This window comes from Oncorhynchus mykiss, chromosome 12 (assembly GCF_057628025.1).
Source record: "Oncorhynchus mykiss isolate SJ-2025 chromosome 12, ASM5762802v1, whole genome shotgun sequence".
In the NCBI taxonomy this organism is placed as follows: domain Eukaryota; kingdom Metazoa; phylum Chordata; class Actinopteri; order Salmoniformes; family Salmonidae; genus Oncorhynchus; species Oncorhynchus mykiss.
Genome location: NC_143033.1, coordinates 62986237 through 63003102, shown reverse-complemented (window position 1 = coordinate 63003102; position 16866 = coordinate 62986237). Strand labels below are relative to the sequence as shown.

General features: G+C 41.7%; 1 long non-coding RNA gene across 1 annotated transcript; it reads left to right on the top strand.

Annotated features, from left to right (window-relative positions):
* Positions 1 to 4454: 4454 nt before the first annotated feature.
* On the top strand, positions 4455 to 15172 carry LOC149979238 (uncharacterized). Its single transcript, XR_016485171.1, has 2 exons — positions 4455 to 4770; positions 10703 to 15172. It is a non-coding gene; the product is annotated as an uncharacterized LOC149979238 (long non-coding RNA).
* The last annotated feature ends 1694 nt before the right edge of the window (positions 15173 to 16866 follow it).

The window sequence follows — 16866 nt, the reverse complement described above, 5'->3', positions numbered from 1 at the left end:
AAGTAGCCTGAGGGAACACACTAAATATATTGGCTAAAGTGTTGTGAAATGTAAGGTCTTGTAATATTTGTTGCTGGACCCCAGAAAGAGTAGCTGCTGCCTTGGCAGAAACTAATGGGGATCCTTAATAAATGTAAATACGCTGAGGCACCTGAAGGCTATTGATGTCAGTACAGCAGCCTGTTGTCTTTTACAGTAAGGCTGATGACAATGGAATGAATGAGCAGGGTGTAAACTTCTCATTTAGTTCATATTCTACAACTCTATTCTTCTGCCTCTGTGCCACATTATTTTAAAAGGGAACTAGAGTAATGATGCTACTCATCAGCTTAAATTAATAAATTAGGTCACAGGACAACCTCTGACCTGTAAAATTATTCTAACCATTTACAGTGCCTTCAGAAAGTATTCATATCCCTTGACTTATCCCATTTTTTTTGTGTTACAGCCTGAATTAAAAATGGATTAATCAAATCAATCAAATTTATTTATAAGGCCCTTCTTACATCAGCTGATGTCACAAAGTGCTGTACAGAAACCCAGCCTAAAATCCCAAACAGCAAGCAATGCAGGTGTAGAAGCACCGTGGCTAGGAATAACTCCCTAGAAAGGCCAGAACCTAGGAAGAAACCTAGAGAGGAACCCGGCTATGAGGGGTGGCCAGTCCTCTTCTGGCTATGCCAGGTGGAGATTATAACAGAACACGGTCAAGATGTTCAAATGTTCATAGATGACCAGCAGGGTCAAATAATAATAATCACAGTGGTTGTCGAGGGAGCAACAGGTCAGCACCACAGGAGTAAATGTGAGTTGGCTTTTCATAGCCGATCTCTACCACTCCTGCTGTCTCTAGAGAGTTGAAAACAGCAGGTCTGGGACAGGTAGCACATCCGGTGAACAGGTTAGGGTTCCATAGCCGCAGGCAGAACAGTTGAAACTGGAGCAGCAGCACGGCCAGGTGGACTGGGAACAGCAAGGAGTCATCAGGCCAGGTAGTCCTAAGGCATGGTCCTAGGGCTCAGGTCCTCCGAGATAGAGAGAAAGAAAGAGAGAAAAAGGGAGAAAGAGAGAGAGAGAATTAGAGAGAAAGAGAGAGAGAATTAGAGCGAGCATACTTAAATTCACACAGGACACCGGAAAAGACAGGAGAAATACTCCAGATATAACAGACTGACCTTAGCCCCCCGACACATAAACTACTGCAGCATAAATACTGGAGGCTGAGACAGAAGGGGTCGGGAGACACTGTGGCCCCGTTCGACGATACCCCCGGACAGGGCCAAACAGGCAAGGTATAACCCCACACACTTTGCCAAAGCACAGCCCCCACACCACTAGAGGAATATCTTCAACCACCAACTTACCGTCCTGAGACAAGGCCGAGTATAGCCCACAAAGATTTCCGCCACGGCACAACCCAAGGGGGGGGGCACCAACCTGGACAGGAAGATCATGTCAATGACTCAACCCACTCAAGTGATGCACCCCTCCTAGGGACGGCAGAGAATCCCAGTGTAGAGAGGGGAAGCGGTCAGGCAGAGACAGCAAGGGCGTTTCGTTGCTCCAGTGCCTTTCCGTTCATCTTCACACTCGAGACCGAGTCCTCGTCTCTCACATGGATAGGCAAACCATTCCATAAAAATTGAGCTCTACAGGAGAAATCCCTGCCTCCAGCTGTTTGCTTAGAAATTCTAGGGACAGTAAGGAGGCCTGTGTCTTGTGACCGTAGCGTACGTGTAGGTATGTACGGCAGGACTGAATCGGAAAGATAGGTAGGAGCAAGCCCATGTAATGCCTTGTAGGTTAGCAGTAAAACCTTGAAATCAGCCCTTGCCTTAACAGGAAGCCAGTGTAGAGAGGCTAGCACAGGAGTAATATGATAATTTTTTGGGGTTCTAGTCAAGATTCTAGCAGCCGTGTTTAGCACTAACTGAAGCTTGTTTAGTGCTTTATCCGGGTAGCCAGAAAGTAGAGCATTGCAGTAGTCTAACCAAGAAGTGACAAAAGCATGGATTCGTTTTTCTGCTTCATTTTTGGACAGAAAGTTTTTGATTTTTGCAATGGTACATAGATGGAAACAAAGCTGTCCTTGAAACAGTCTTGATATGTTCATCAAAAGAGAAATCAGGGTCCAGAGTAACACAGAGGTCCTTTACAGTTTTATTTGAGACGACTGTACAACCATCAAGATTATTTGTCAGATTCAACAGAAGATCTCTTTGTTTCTTGAGACCTAGAACAAGCATCTCTGTTTAGTCTGAGTTTTAAAGTAGAACATTTGACGCCATCCACTTCCTTATGTCTGAAACACATGCTTCCAGGGAGAGCAATTTTGGGGCTTCACCATGTTTCATCGAAATGTACAGCTGTGTGTCATCCGCATAGCAGTGAAAGTTAACATTATGTTAATCATCACCGAGAGGTAAAATATATAGTGAAAACAATAGTGGTCCTAAAACGGAGCCTTGAGGAACACCAAAATGTACAGAGACAAACTGATATCTTTCCAACAGATAATATCTAAACCAGGTCAGAACTTGTCCTTGTAGACTAATTTAGGTCTCCAATCTCTCCAAAAGAATGTGGTGATTGATGGTATCAAAAGCAGCACTAAGGTCTAGGAGCACGAGGACAGATGCAGAGCCTAGGTCTGACGCCATTAAAAGGTAATTTACCACCTTCACAAGTGCAGACTCAGTGCTATGATTGGGTCTAAAACCAGACTGAAGCGTTTCTCATACATTGCTTGTCTTCAGGAAGGCAGTGAGTTGCTGCGTAACAGCTTTTTCTAACATTTCTGAGAAGAATGGGAGATTCGATATAGGTCAATAGTTTTTTTATATTTTCTGGTTCAAGGTTTGGCTTTTTCAAGAGAGGCTTTATTACTGCCACTTTTAGTGAGTTTGGTACACATCCGGTTCATAGAGAGCTGTTTATTATGTTCAACATAGGAGGGCCAAGCACAGGAAGCAGCTCTTTCAGTAGTTTAGTTGGAATAGGGTCCAGTATGCAGCTAAACAGCAGCTTAAAATGGTGGTCCGATAGTCCAGGAGTATGAGGAAAAACATGAAGACGAGATATTTTTAAAAATCTCAACCATCTACACACAATACCCCATAATGACAAAGTGAAAATATGTTTTTAGAAATGTTTGCAAATGTATTGAACATGAAATGGAGAAGTATTCACACCTGAGTCAATACAGTACATGCTTTTTTTACTCATCTACCAACAGGTGCCCTTCTTTGCGAGGAATTTGAAAACCTCCCTGGTCTTTGTGGTTGAATCAAACTATCAAGATATGATATCTTGATAGATATGATATATTGTATCATATCATTGTATCATAAAAAACACACCTCACTGTTAACATAGCTACAGATAAGACATGTGAAGCACCAAAGCTGGTGAGTCGAAGTCTGGTCCCAGGTCAGTTCGTGCTGTCTTGACAAAAACATAACAGATATGGGACCAGGGCAGTTGAGTCCTACCTGAGTTTAAGATAAAGATCACGCCAGGGATGCTTGAGATCAATTCAATTTAAGTGTAATTCCTGAATTGACTGAATAGAAATGGAATTGACCCCAACCCTAGATTTCACAAGCCAGGGTTCTCAGACACTCACTCAGGACCTCAACTACTAATGTTCCCACAACTTTAGAGAATGTTCCCTGTAGAGTCTCATTAGGTCATTAACTAAAGTTTTCATAGGAATGTTCCCGTAATGTGCAAGGAATGTTTCCAAGAGACCATTCCCTTAATGTCAAATAGAATAGTGGTTAGAGCGTTGGACTAGGAAGGTTGCAAGATCGAATCCAAGATGCTGACAAGGTAAAAATCTGTTGTTCTGCCCCTGAACAAGGCAGTTAACCCACTGTTCCAAGGCCATCTTTGAAGATAAGAATTTCGGAGGGGTAGGAGAATAATCCATCAAATTCCCCCCAAACATACACAGAACATGGTTGCTATGTTCTCAGAACATAAGATATTAATGCTCTAGACACTTTTGATGGGAATATTGCAAGAGCATTCATGTGTCCAGTTTTCTGAGGGTTAGGAGAATATTCCATGAACGTCCCTCCAAACATACACAGAACATGGTTGCCATGTTCTCAGAATATAAGATATTAATGTTCTAGACACATTTAAATTTTAATTACATTTTTAATTTGTGACCCGTTTCAGGAATCTAGGCATATTGTCGCAAGTCACGACTTCACAGGAGAGCCGTTTGAACGTAAAAAATATTTTTTTGCAAAATGCGCTTTTTGGCAGAAATGCCTTCTCGAACATGTGAACTTTCATGTGACTTAATAACAAAGTTTTATGCCATCTTTAAATATGAAAAAAGTTGCTAAATTATGAGCCCAGTTGGTTTAGCCAAAGAAAAAGACAGGAACCTTCCCGCTAGCCATGATTGGCTGAGATAATGAGTGGGCTGGACATGCTGAGAGATGAGTTTCAGATTGATCTGTGAGCTGCTCGTTATGCATAGATAATCCTTTCTACTGCAGTTTGTTCGAAAGATATAATGTTAGCAATGGAGAGCTGCAAATATGTTGCTACTGCTCTCAATAACATTGCTGCCCTGAATTTATCAGGTGTTATAGACAGGTCAGTGGGAAAATGTTATGATGGACTACTTTCTGGAGGACGATCGTGCCATGCTGACTTTCTCTGAGCTGTGCAAACTAAATGGAAACGACACAGGTCGTGTTATTTAATGAAAGGGGTTGCAATCTGTCGTGAAGCTTTCATCCATGTATACTGGTAAGAGTCTAGCAACAGTTTCAGATATTATACGTTTCTAAATTTGTCCGAAATTTGTTTTCATTGCATGTTAAAGCATGCTGTAAACTAGCCAGCTGAAGTTCGATGGCTGGCTTGCTAGCTAACATCGAACCTATTTGGTTAACTTTAGCTAGCTATGACAATCAGTTTGTTTTGCTAGTACTCTATGGATTGGGATTATAGTTCATTGTTTAGCTAGCTAGCTAACGTTAACGTTATATGTCTAAACAAAATACCCAAGTTAAAGCTTGCTGTTAGCTATTTAATGTTAGCTAGCAAGACAGCCATCTAACCTCAGCTAACACTAATTTATGTGTATGAACTGTGTGTAACGTTTGTGATGTTTTCTTAGAATGCCATTTCGCATTGCTAGTTATAGCTAGGTAACATTACGTGTATGAACTGTGTGTGGTGATGTTGTCTCAGAATGCCATTTCGCATCTATTGTATAATAATGCTAAAATATTTGTATCTGGAATTTGTCTTTCAGCATCAGTAGAACACTCCTGACTCTCCTCCACCAGTCATACAAGGAGAATGGTCTAAATGGTCACAACATTTCTATAGGATTGAGGTCATGGCTTTGTGATGGCCACTCCAATACCGTGACTTTGTTGTCCTTAAGCCATTTTGTCACAACTTTGAAAGTATACTTGAGGTCATTGTCCGTTTGGAAGACCCATTTGCGACCAAGCTTTAACTTCCTGACTGATGTCTTGAGATGTTGCTTCAATATATCCACATAATTTTCCTCCCTCATGATGCCATCTATTTTGTGAAGTGCACCAGTCCCACCTGCAGCAAAGCACCCCCACAACATGATGCTGCCACCCCTGTGCTTCAAGGTGGGGATGGTGTTCTTTGGCTTGCAAGCCTCCCCCTTTTTCCTCCAAAAATAACAATGGTCATTATGACCAAACAGTTCTATTTTTGTTTCATCAGACCAGAGGACATTTCTCCAAAAAGTACGATCTTTGTCCCCATGTGCAGTTGCAACCCGTAGTCTCTCTTTTTTTATGGCGGTTTTTGAGCAGTGGCTTCTTCCTCCAATTGACTCAAATGATGTCAATTAGCCTATCAGAAGCTTCTAAAGCCATGACATCATTTTCTGGAATTTTCCAAGCTGTCTAATTAAAGGCACAGTCAACTTAGTGTATGTAAACTTCTGACCCACTGGAATTGTGATACAGTGAACTAACTATAAGTGAAATAATCTGTCTTTAAACAATTGTTGGAAAAATAATTTGTGTCATGCACACAGTAGATGTCCTAACCGACTTGCCAAAACGATAGTTTGTTAACAAGAAATTTGTGAAGTTGTTGAAAAACAAGTTTTAATAACTCAAACGAAGTGTATGTAATCTTCTGACTTCAACTGTATATACAGTGCCTTGCGAAAGTATTCGGCCCCCTTGAACTTTGCGACCTTTTGCCACATTTCAGGCTTCAAACATAAAGATATAAAACTGTATTTTTTTGTGAAGAATCAACAACAAGTGGGACACAATCATGAAGTGGAACGACATTTATTGGATATTTCAAACTTTTTTAACAAATCAAAAACTGAAAAATTGGGCATGCAATATTATTCAGCCCCCTTAAGTTAATACTTTGTAGCGCCACCTTTTGCTGCGATTACAGCTGTTAGTCGCTTGGGGTATGTCTCTATCAGTTTTGCACATCGAGAGACTGACATTTTTTCCCATTCCTCCTTGCAAAAGAGCATTTGTGAACAGCAGTTTTCAGTTCTTTCCACAGATTCTCGATTGGATTCAGGTCTGGACTTTGACTTGGCCATTCTAACACCTGGATATGTTTATTTTTGAACCATTCCATTGTAGATTTTGCTTTATGTTTTGGATCATTGTCTTGTTGGAAGACAAATCTCCATCCCAGTCTCAGGTCTTTTGCAGACTCCATCAGGTTTTCTTCCAGAATGGTCCTGTATTTGACTCCATCCATCTTCCCATCAATTTTAACCATCTTCCCTGTCCCTGCTGAAAAGCAGGCCCAAACCATGATGCTGCCACCACCATGTTTGACAGTGGGGATGGTGTGTTCAGCTGTGTTGCTTTTACGCCAAACATAAAGTTTTGCATTGTTGCCAAAAAGTTCAATTTTGGTTTCATCTGACCAGAGCACCTTCTTCCACATGTTTGGTGTGTCTCCCAGGTGGCTTGTGGCAAACTTTAAACAACACTTTTTATGGATATCTTTAAGAAATGGCTTTCTTCTTGCCACTCTTCCATAAAGGCCAGATTTGTGCAATATACGACTGATTGTTGTCCTATGGACAGAGTCTCCCACCTCAGCTGTAGATCTCTGCAGTTCATCCAGAGTGATCATGGGCCTCTTGGCTGCATCTCTGATCAGTCTTCTCCTTGTATGAGCTGAAGGTTTAGAGGGACGGCCAGGTCTTGGTAGATTTGCAGTGATCTGATACTCCTTCTATTTCAATATTATCGCTTGCACAGTGCTCCTTGGGATGTTTAAAGCTTGGGAAATCTTTTTGTATCCAAATCCGGCTTTAAACTTCTTCACAACAGTATCTCGGACCTGCCTGGTGTGTTCCTTGTTCTTCATGATGCTCTCTGCGCTTTTAACGGACCTCTGAGACTATCACAGTGCAGGTGCATTTATACGGAGACTTGATTACACACAGGTGGATTGTATTTATCATCATTAGTCATTTAGGTCAACATTGGATCATTCAGAGATCCTCACTGAACTTCTGGAGAGAGTTTGCTGCACTGAAAGTAAAGGGGCTGAATAATTTTGCACGCCCAATTTTTCAGTTTTTGATTTGTTAAAAAAGTTTGAAATATCCAATAAATGTCGTTCCACTTCATGATTGTGTCCCACTTGTTGTTGATTCTTCACAAAAAAATACAGTTTTATATCTTTATGTTTGAAGCCTGAAATGTGGCAAAAGGTCGCAAAGTTCAAGGGGGCCGAATACTTTCGCAAGGCACTGTATATATACAGTATATCACAAAAGTGAGTACACCCCTCACATTTTTGTAAATATTTGAGTATATGTTTTCATGTGACAACACTGAAGAAATTACGCTTTGCTACAATGTAAAGTAGTGAGTGTACAGCTTGTATAACAGTGTAAATGTGCTGTCCCCTCAAAACAACTCAACACACAGCCATTAATGTCTAAACCGCTGGCAACAAAAGTGAGTACACCCCTAGGTGAAAATGTCCAAATTGGGCCCAAAGTGTCAATATTTTGTGTGGCCACCATCATTTTCCAGCACTGCCTTAACCCTCTTGGGCATGGAGTTCACCAGAGCTTCACAGGTTGCCACTGGAGTCCTCTTCCACTCCTCCATGACGACTACTTGTTGGAATACTGCCCTGCGGCCCAGTCTCCGAAGGGAGGGGATCATGCTCTGCTTCAGTATGTCACAGTACATGTTGGCATTCATGGTTCCCTCAATGAACTGTAGCTCCCCAGTGCCGGCAACACTCATGCAGCCCCAGACCATGACACTCCCACCACCATGCTTGACTGTAGGCAAGACACACTTGTCTTTGTACTCCTCACCTGGTTGCCGCCACACACGCTTGACACCATCTGAACCAAATAAGTTCATCTTGGTCTCATCAGACCACAGGACATGGTTCCAGTTATCCATGTCTTTAGTCTGCTTGTATTCAGCAAACTGGTTGCGGGCTTTCTTGTGCATCATCTTTAGAAGAGCCTTCCTTCTGGGACGACAGCCATGCAGACCAATTTGATGCAGTGTACGGCATATGGTCTGAGCACTGACAGGCTGACACCCCACCCCTTCAACCTCTGCAGCAATGCTGGCAACACTCATACGTCTATTTCCCAAAGACAATCTCTGGATATGACTCTGAGCACGTACACTCAACTTCTTTGGTCGACCATGGCGAGGCTTGTTCTGAGTGGAACCTGTCCAGTTAAACCGCTGTATGGTCTTGGCAACCGTGCTGCAGCTCAGTTTCAGGGTCTTGGCAATCTTCTTATAGCCCAGGCCATCTTTATGTAGAGCAACAATTCTTTTTTTCAGATCCTCAGAGAGTTCTTTGCCATGAGGTGCCATGTTGAACTTCCAGTGACCAGTCAGTATGAGGGAGTGTGAGAGCGATGACACCAAATGTAACACACCTGCTCCCCATTCACACCTGAGACCTTGTAACACTAACGAGTCACTAACGGGAAAATTGCTAATTGGGCCCAATTTGGATATATACACTGCTCAAAAAAATAAAGGGAACACTAAAATAACACATCCTAGATCTGAATGAATGAAATATTCTTATTAAATACTTTTTCTTTACATAGTTGAATGTGCTGACAACAAAATCACACAAAAATTATCAATGGAAATCAAATTTATCAACCCATGGAGGTCTGGATTTGGAGTCACACTCAAAATTTAAGTGGAAAACCACACTACAGGCTGGTCCAACTTTGATGTAATGTCCTTAAAACAAGTCAAAATGAGGCTCAGTAGTGTGTGTGGCCTCCACGTGCCTGTATGACCTCCCTACAACGCCTGGGCATGCTCCTGATGAGGTGGCGGATGGTCTCCTGAGGGATCTCCTCCCAGACCTGGACTAAAGCATCCGCCAACTCCTGGACAGTCTGTGGTGCACCTTGGTGTTGGTGGATGGAGCGAGACATGATGTCCCAGATGTGCTCAATTGGATTCAGGTCTGGGGAACGGTCGGGCCAGTCCATAGCATCAATGCCTTCCTCTTGCAGGAACTGCTGACACACTCCAGCCACATGAGGTCTAGCATTGTCTTGCATTAGGAGGAACCCAGGGTCAACCGCACCAGCATATGGTCTCACAAGGGGTCTGAGGATCTCATCTCGGTACCTAATGGCAGTCAGGCTACCTCTGGCGAGCACACTCTGGCGAGCCCCAAAGAAATGCCACCCCACACCATGACTGATCCACCGCCAAACCGGTCATGCTGGAGGATGTTGCAGGCAGCAGAACGTTCTCCACGTCGTCTCCAGACTCTGTCACGTCTGTCACATATACTCAGTGTAAACCTGCTTTCATCTGTGAAGAGCAAAGGGCGCCAGTGGCGAATTTGCCAATCTTGGTGTTCTCTGGCAAATGCCAAACGTCCTGCACGGTGTTGGGCTGTGAGCACAACCCCCACCTGTGGACATCGGGCCCCCTTTCCACCCTCATGGAGTCTGTTTCTGACCGTTTGAGCAGACACATGCACCTTTGTGGCCTGCTGGAGGTCATTTTGCAGGGCTCTGGCAGTGCTCCTCCTTGCACAAAGGCGGAGGTAGCGGTCCTGCTGCTGGGTTGTTCCCTCCTCCACGTCTCCTGATGTACTGGCCTGTCTCCTGGTAGCGCCTCCATGCTCTGGACACTAAGCTGACAGACACAGCAAACCATCTTGCCACAGCTCGCATTGATGTGCCATCCTGGATGAGCTGCACTACCTGAGGCACTTGTGTGGGTTGCAGACTCCGTCTCATGCTACCACTAGAGTGAAAGCACCGCCAGCATTCAAAAGTGACCAAAACATCAGCCAGGAAGCATAGGAACTGAGAAGTGGTCTGTGGTCCCCACCTGCAGAACCACTCCTTTACTGGGGGTGTCTTGCTAATTGCCTATAATTTCCACCTGTTGTCTATTCCATTTGCACAACAGCATGTGAAATTTATTGTAAATTAGTGTTGCTTCCTAAGTGGACAGTTTGATTTCACAGAAGTGTGATTGACTTGGAGTTACATTGTGTTGTTTAAGTGTTCCCTTTATTTTTTTGAGCAGTGTATATATATATATATATCTATATATATGGGAGGCAGGCAAATCCTTTTCACTGAGCTGTGTAAAGACAGACTGACAGGGACGAGACAATTGATTGTAATTTATCTTAATTAATGTTCTTTTGTTGTTTGCAGGTCCACTATCCTTCTGACTCTATGCAGCCAGGTCCCATCTACTTTTTAACTCCTTGCAAGTGTGGCTTGTTTGGTGTCTGCTGTGAAGGAATTCCACAACAAGTCAACTACTTGATTGATAAAGGCATGTCATCCAGCATTGATCCAGCATGTCATTAACTACATGCACCATTTCTTCACCAACTACGGAGTTGGGAAACACGTGTGGCCCTGAATTGTGATAACCGCAGTGGCCAAAACAAAAACAAGTTTGTGCTCTGGTATTATGCCTGGCAGAGCATGCACAAGCTCCACCAGAGTCTCGCCCTTCACTTTGTGATCACAGGCCACACCAAGTTTGCCCCCGACTGGTGCTTCGGCCTCATCCAGCAGCACTTTAGAAAGACCAGAGTGAACACTTTGTCTGAGATTGCTGGTGTTGTGAAGGACAGCACTGTGATAGGGGTCAACATCCCACAGCTGGTTGAACTGGAGGATGTTACAGTGCTGGTGGAAAGCTATGGCTGGCAACAACACCTGACTCCGTACTTCAGGCTGCTGCCACAGATCAAGCAGTACCAGCACTTCAGGTGAATATAATTTTCATAGCATTGTATGAGGTTATTTTTCTTATCTAAACTTGGGAGGTGAATTGATGTTGTGCAAGGTTGTAATGTCTTCACATTTCTTTTTGTTATTTCCTATTTTACAACTTCAATGCTCTGGAGCCTGGTGTTGTTGTCGCCAAGGAGCGTTGGGACTGTCGGGACCCTTCCTCCCATATATGGTCTGCCTGTACAAGCACCACCTGGCCTGGACACAGCTACAGAAATGTGTATTTTTGAGAATATCAGGGAGTTTTGCGACGAAGAGGCTATGGACATCACATGCCCTGCACCAAAGTCAAGAGCAGGACAGAAACAGGCTCACCGAACATAGATTTCTTTGTTCATGTGTGTTTCGGACAGACCAGTCACCAGCACAATCTGCAGTGCCTCTATTCAAATGACTCTCTCATGACACAGATATTGACACTATCTATTTCTGATATTGCTACTATGCAAGTAGCCATTTGGCTGTACCGTTTACACCTTCTGTAGAGACCCATCTTCTTAGCAAGATGTGGCCTGTTGTGTAAAGTACCTAAGTAAAAATACTTTAAAGTACAAAAGTATTTTTTGGGGGTATCTGTACTTTCTTTACTATTTATATTTTGGGCAATTTTTACTTTACTACATTCCGAAAGAAAATAATGTACTTTTCACTCGATTAATTTTCCTTGACACCCAAAGGTACTCGTTACATTTTGACTGGAAAATTGTCCAATTCCCTGGTCTTCCCTACTTTATCTGATCTGGAAGACTCATTAAACACAAATGCTTAGTTTGTAAATTATGTCTCAGGGTTGGAGTGTGCCCCTGGCTATCCGTCAATAAAAAATAGAAAAGAAAATTGTGCCGTCAGGTTTAATTTAAGGAATTTTAAATTATTTATAATTTTACTTTTGCCACTTAACTACATTTGAGCAATTCCATTTACTTTTGATATTTTTAAAACCAAATGCTTTTAGTATTTTACTGAAGTAGTATTTTACTGGGTGACTTTTACTTTTAGTTGAGTAATTTTCTTTAATTTTTCTTTACTTTTACTCAAGTATGACAATTTAGTACTTTTTCCACCACTGGATGTGACTGGGGGTTATAGCATTTATTTCACATGGCCCATCAATTTAGACAAGTGTGTCAGGGTAAGCGTCATCTAATATTTTAAAAATATTTTTATCTGCACACTTTCTGTTTACATGGACTTTTTCCTTATTGTAGGCTAATACTTTTACCACTTTTAGTCTAAATCGTTACTACACTACTCACTGTTTAGGACATGACCTCACATGTGAATCCTTAAAGAGATGGGTGGGGCTGGCTGAAGAGGGTGTGAACAATGCTGAATGGGTGTAGACAAAGGAGAGCTCTCCAGTAGGTACCAAAACATTCAAAGGCCATTTTCTCAAAAGTGAGTTTACAAGTTTATCAACTTTTAAAGCAGAATTACTTTCCGATTGTTCCTCAAAAATGCAATGTATGATATACCAGTTTATAGCGCTGAGTCTCTACTTTTATCCAATATAAAAAACAACATTACAAATTTTGATACATAAGACCGATTTGAGACGGTCGGTCAAATGTTATAAACATTTTTGGGGGGTAAGTCAATTGAGTCAGGGTGTTGAGACTTACCCTATCATTTACAATTGTGCCCTTAGGACACAAATTACATCGATACAGCAACAACAACATAAAAAATACTTTACCACAGGTTATTACAACAAGTTATAATAATCAATTGGATCATGAGAACGTTGCAGGGACATTTCTGTGTATCAGTTGTCACGAAATTGCCTGATGTTCCCAAAGAAACATTCTTTCACACAAAAAAACAATTACACATCACACCTTGTTACTGTTTGTATTTTGTATTTAATAGGGATCCCCATTAGCTGCTTCCATTGCAGTGGGTACTCTTCCTGGGGTCCAAAAACATTAAGGCACTTACATTACCCATAAAACAAAAGATAAAACAGTACATCATATGACATTATTACACCACTACATATCTACAATAACGAATGTATAATACCATCATACAATGTAATTTCAATGTATGTGTGTGTAGAGTGCTAGTTACCTGATGTGGAATAGAGTTCCATGTAGTCATGCTCTATGTAGTACTGTGCGCCTCCCATAGTCTGTTCTGGACTTCGGGATAGTGAAGAGACCTTTGGTGGCATGTTTTGTGGGGTATGCATGGGTGTCCGAGTTATGTGCTAGTAGTTTAAACAGACAGCTCAGTGCATTCACCTTGTCAACACTTCTTACAAAACACGTTGTGATGAAGTCAATCTCTCCTCCACTTTGAGCCATAAGAGATTGACATACATATCATTAATGTTATCTCCCTGTGTACATTTAAGTGCCAGCTGTCCTGCCCTGTTCCAAGCCAATTGTAATTTTCCTACATCCCTTTTTGTGGCACCTGACCACACGACTGAACAGTAGTCCAGGTGTGACAAAACTAGGGCCTGTTGGACCTGCCTTGTTGATAGTGTTGTTAAAAACGCAGAGCAGTGCTTTATTATGGACAGACTTCTCCCCATCTTAGCTACTACTGCATCAACATGTTTTGACCATGACATTTTACAATCCAGGGTTTCTCCAAGCAGTTTAGTCTCCTCAACTTGCTCAATTTCCACATTATTCATAACATCATTTAGTTGGGGTTTAGGATTTAGTGAATGATTTGTCCCAAATACAACGCTTTTAGATTTTGTAATAATTAGAAAACGTATTCCTTGCCACCCATTCTGAAACTAACTGCAGCTCTTTGTTAAGTGTTGCAGTCATTTCAGTCGTTGTAGTAGCTGATGCTTGTAGTGTTGAGTCACCCCCATGCATAGACGCACTGGCCTTACTCAAAGCCAGTGGTATATCGTTAGTAAAGATTGAAAAAAGTAAGGGGCCTTGAGAATTCCTGATTCTACCCGGATTATGTTAGAGAGGCATCCATTAAATAACACCCTCTCTGTTCTGTTAGACAGGCAACTCTTTTTCCACAATATAGCAGGGGGTATAAAGCCATAACACATATGTTTTTCCAGCAGCAGACTATGATCGATAATGTCAAAAGCCGCACTGAAGTCTAATAAAACAGCGCCCACAATCTTTTTATCATCAATTTCTCTCAGCCAATCATCAGTAATTTGTGTTAAGTGCTGTGCTTGTTGAAGTGTGCTGAAAGTATTTTGTTCATTTTTTTACTGTAAAATTGTTTTGCATCTTGTCCAACACAATTTCTTCCCGAAAGTTTAAAAAGGGTTGGTAACAGGTTGATTGGTCGGCTATTTGAGCCGACCAGGGGACAATTTTAGGACTCATTGTAGTCTGTATAAAAATGTGTGATGGACCTTCCTGTCTCTTTTGTTTATTTACAAAACATCTTACAAAAACGTCCCTCATATGCAACTTCATTAATTAAGGCCATAAGTTACCAAATCTGTTCTCAGGAATGGATAACACTAGAGATTATTTCAGTCTCCACAGATTTGGGAAAATATGCGTTTTGTTTTTTTGCCCCTAGTTTGTGGAACAATCTGCAGAGTTCACTGCAGTTAGATGTGCTGGTGCCACTCAGGCACTTGACATTATTGATTGAGGACCTCTATGTAGTTTAATGTGACTGCTTTTATAAAAATTGGTTATTTTGTTATTGTGTGCTGAATTATATTGTTTTATACACATGTGTATGTTGTTTTATTATTCTGTGGGGCTCATTTGTAAAATAGATTTTTAATCTCAATGTGACTTCTTAAAGGTAATAATACAATTAGAAAAGGGGGGGCTTTACTGTTCTTAGGTAGCAGAATGACTTGTGCCTCCCTCCAGGACTGAGGGCACAAACTTTGTAGTAGGCTTAATAAATTGAATATATGACAAATAGGAGTGGCAATATCGTCTGTTATTATCCTCAGTAATTTTCCATCCAAGTTACCAGGCCCCGGTGGCTTGTCATTGTTGATAGACAACAATAATGCCTTCACCTCTGTTGCCTAGCCAATCAAATCAAATCAAATCATATTGTATTGGTCACATACACATATTTAGCAGATGTTATTGCGGGCGTAGTGAAATGCTTGTGTTCCTAGCTCCAACAGTGCAGTAGTATTTAACAATTCACAACAATACACAAATCTAAAAGTAAAAGAATGGAATTAAGAAATATATAAATTTTAGGACGAGCAATGTCGGAGTGGCACTGACTAAAATACAGTAGAGTAGTATACTGTTCAAAAGTTTGGGATCACTTAGAAATGTCCTGGTTTTGGAAAGAAAATACATTTTTTGGTCCATTATATTAACATCAAATTGATCAGAAATACAGTGTAGACATTGTTAATGTTGTAAATTAGTATTGTAGCTGGAAACAGCTGATTTTTTATGGAATATCTGCATAGGCGTACAGAGGCCCATTATCAGCAACCATCACTCCTGTGTACCAATGGTGTGTTGTGTTAGCTAATCCAAGTTTATCATTTTAAAAGGGGGCGGAAGGTAGCCTAGTATTTAGAGCGTTGGACTAGTAACCGAAAGGTTGCAAGATCGAATCCCCGAGCTGACAAGGTCAAAATCTGTAATTCTGCCTCTGACCAAGGCAGTTAAACCCACTGTTCCTAGGCCATCATTGAAAATAAGAATTTGTTCTTAACTGACCTAATTAAATAAAAAATAAAACCCTTTCGCAATTATGTTAGCACAGCTGAAAACTGTTGTTCTGATTAAAAAAGCAATAAAATTGTCCTTCTTTAGACTAGTTGAGTATCTGGAGCATCAGCATTTGTGGGTTCGAAATGGCCAGAAATAAAGAACTTTCTTCTGAAACTCATCAGTCTATTCTTGTACTGAGAACTGAAGGCTATTCCATGGGAGAAATTGCCAAGAAACTGAAGATCTCGTACAATGCTGTGAACTACTCCCTTCACAGAACAGAGCAAACTGTCTCTAACTAGAATAGAAAGAGGAGTGGGAGGCCCCAGTGCTCAACTGAGCAAGAGGACAAGTACATTACAATGTCTAGTTTGAGAAACAGACGCTTCGCAAGTCCTCAACTGGCAGCTTCATTAAATAGTACCCACAATACACCAGTCTCAACGTCAACAGTGAAGAGTCGACTCTGGGATGCTGTCCTTCATAAAAATTGTGGTAAATTGTGGTAAATTCAATTGATTGGACATGATTAGGAAAGGCACACACCTGTCTATATAAGGTCCCACAGTTGACAGTGCATGTCAGAGCAAAAACCAAGCCATGAGGTTGAAGGAATTGTCCGTAGAGCTCAGAGACAGGATTGTGTCGAGGCACAGATCTGGGTTATGGTAACAAAACATTTCTGCGGAATTGAAGGTCCCCAAGAACACAGTGGCCTACATTATTCTTAAATGGTACAAGTTTGGAACCACCAAGACTCTTCCTAGAGCTGGCCGGATGGCCAAACTGAGCAATCGGGGGAGAAGGGCCTTGGTCAGGGAGGTGACCAAAAACCCGATGGTCACTCTGATGGTAGAGTGACCATCAGAGTTCCTCTGTGGGAGAACCTTCCAGAAGGACAATCGTCTCTGCAGCACTCCACCAATT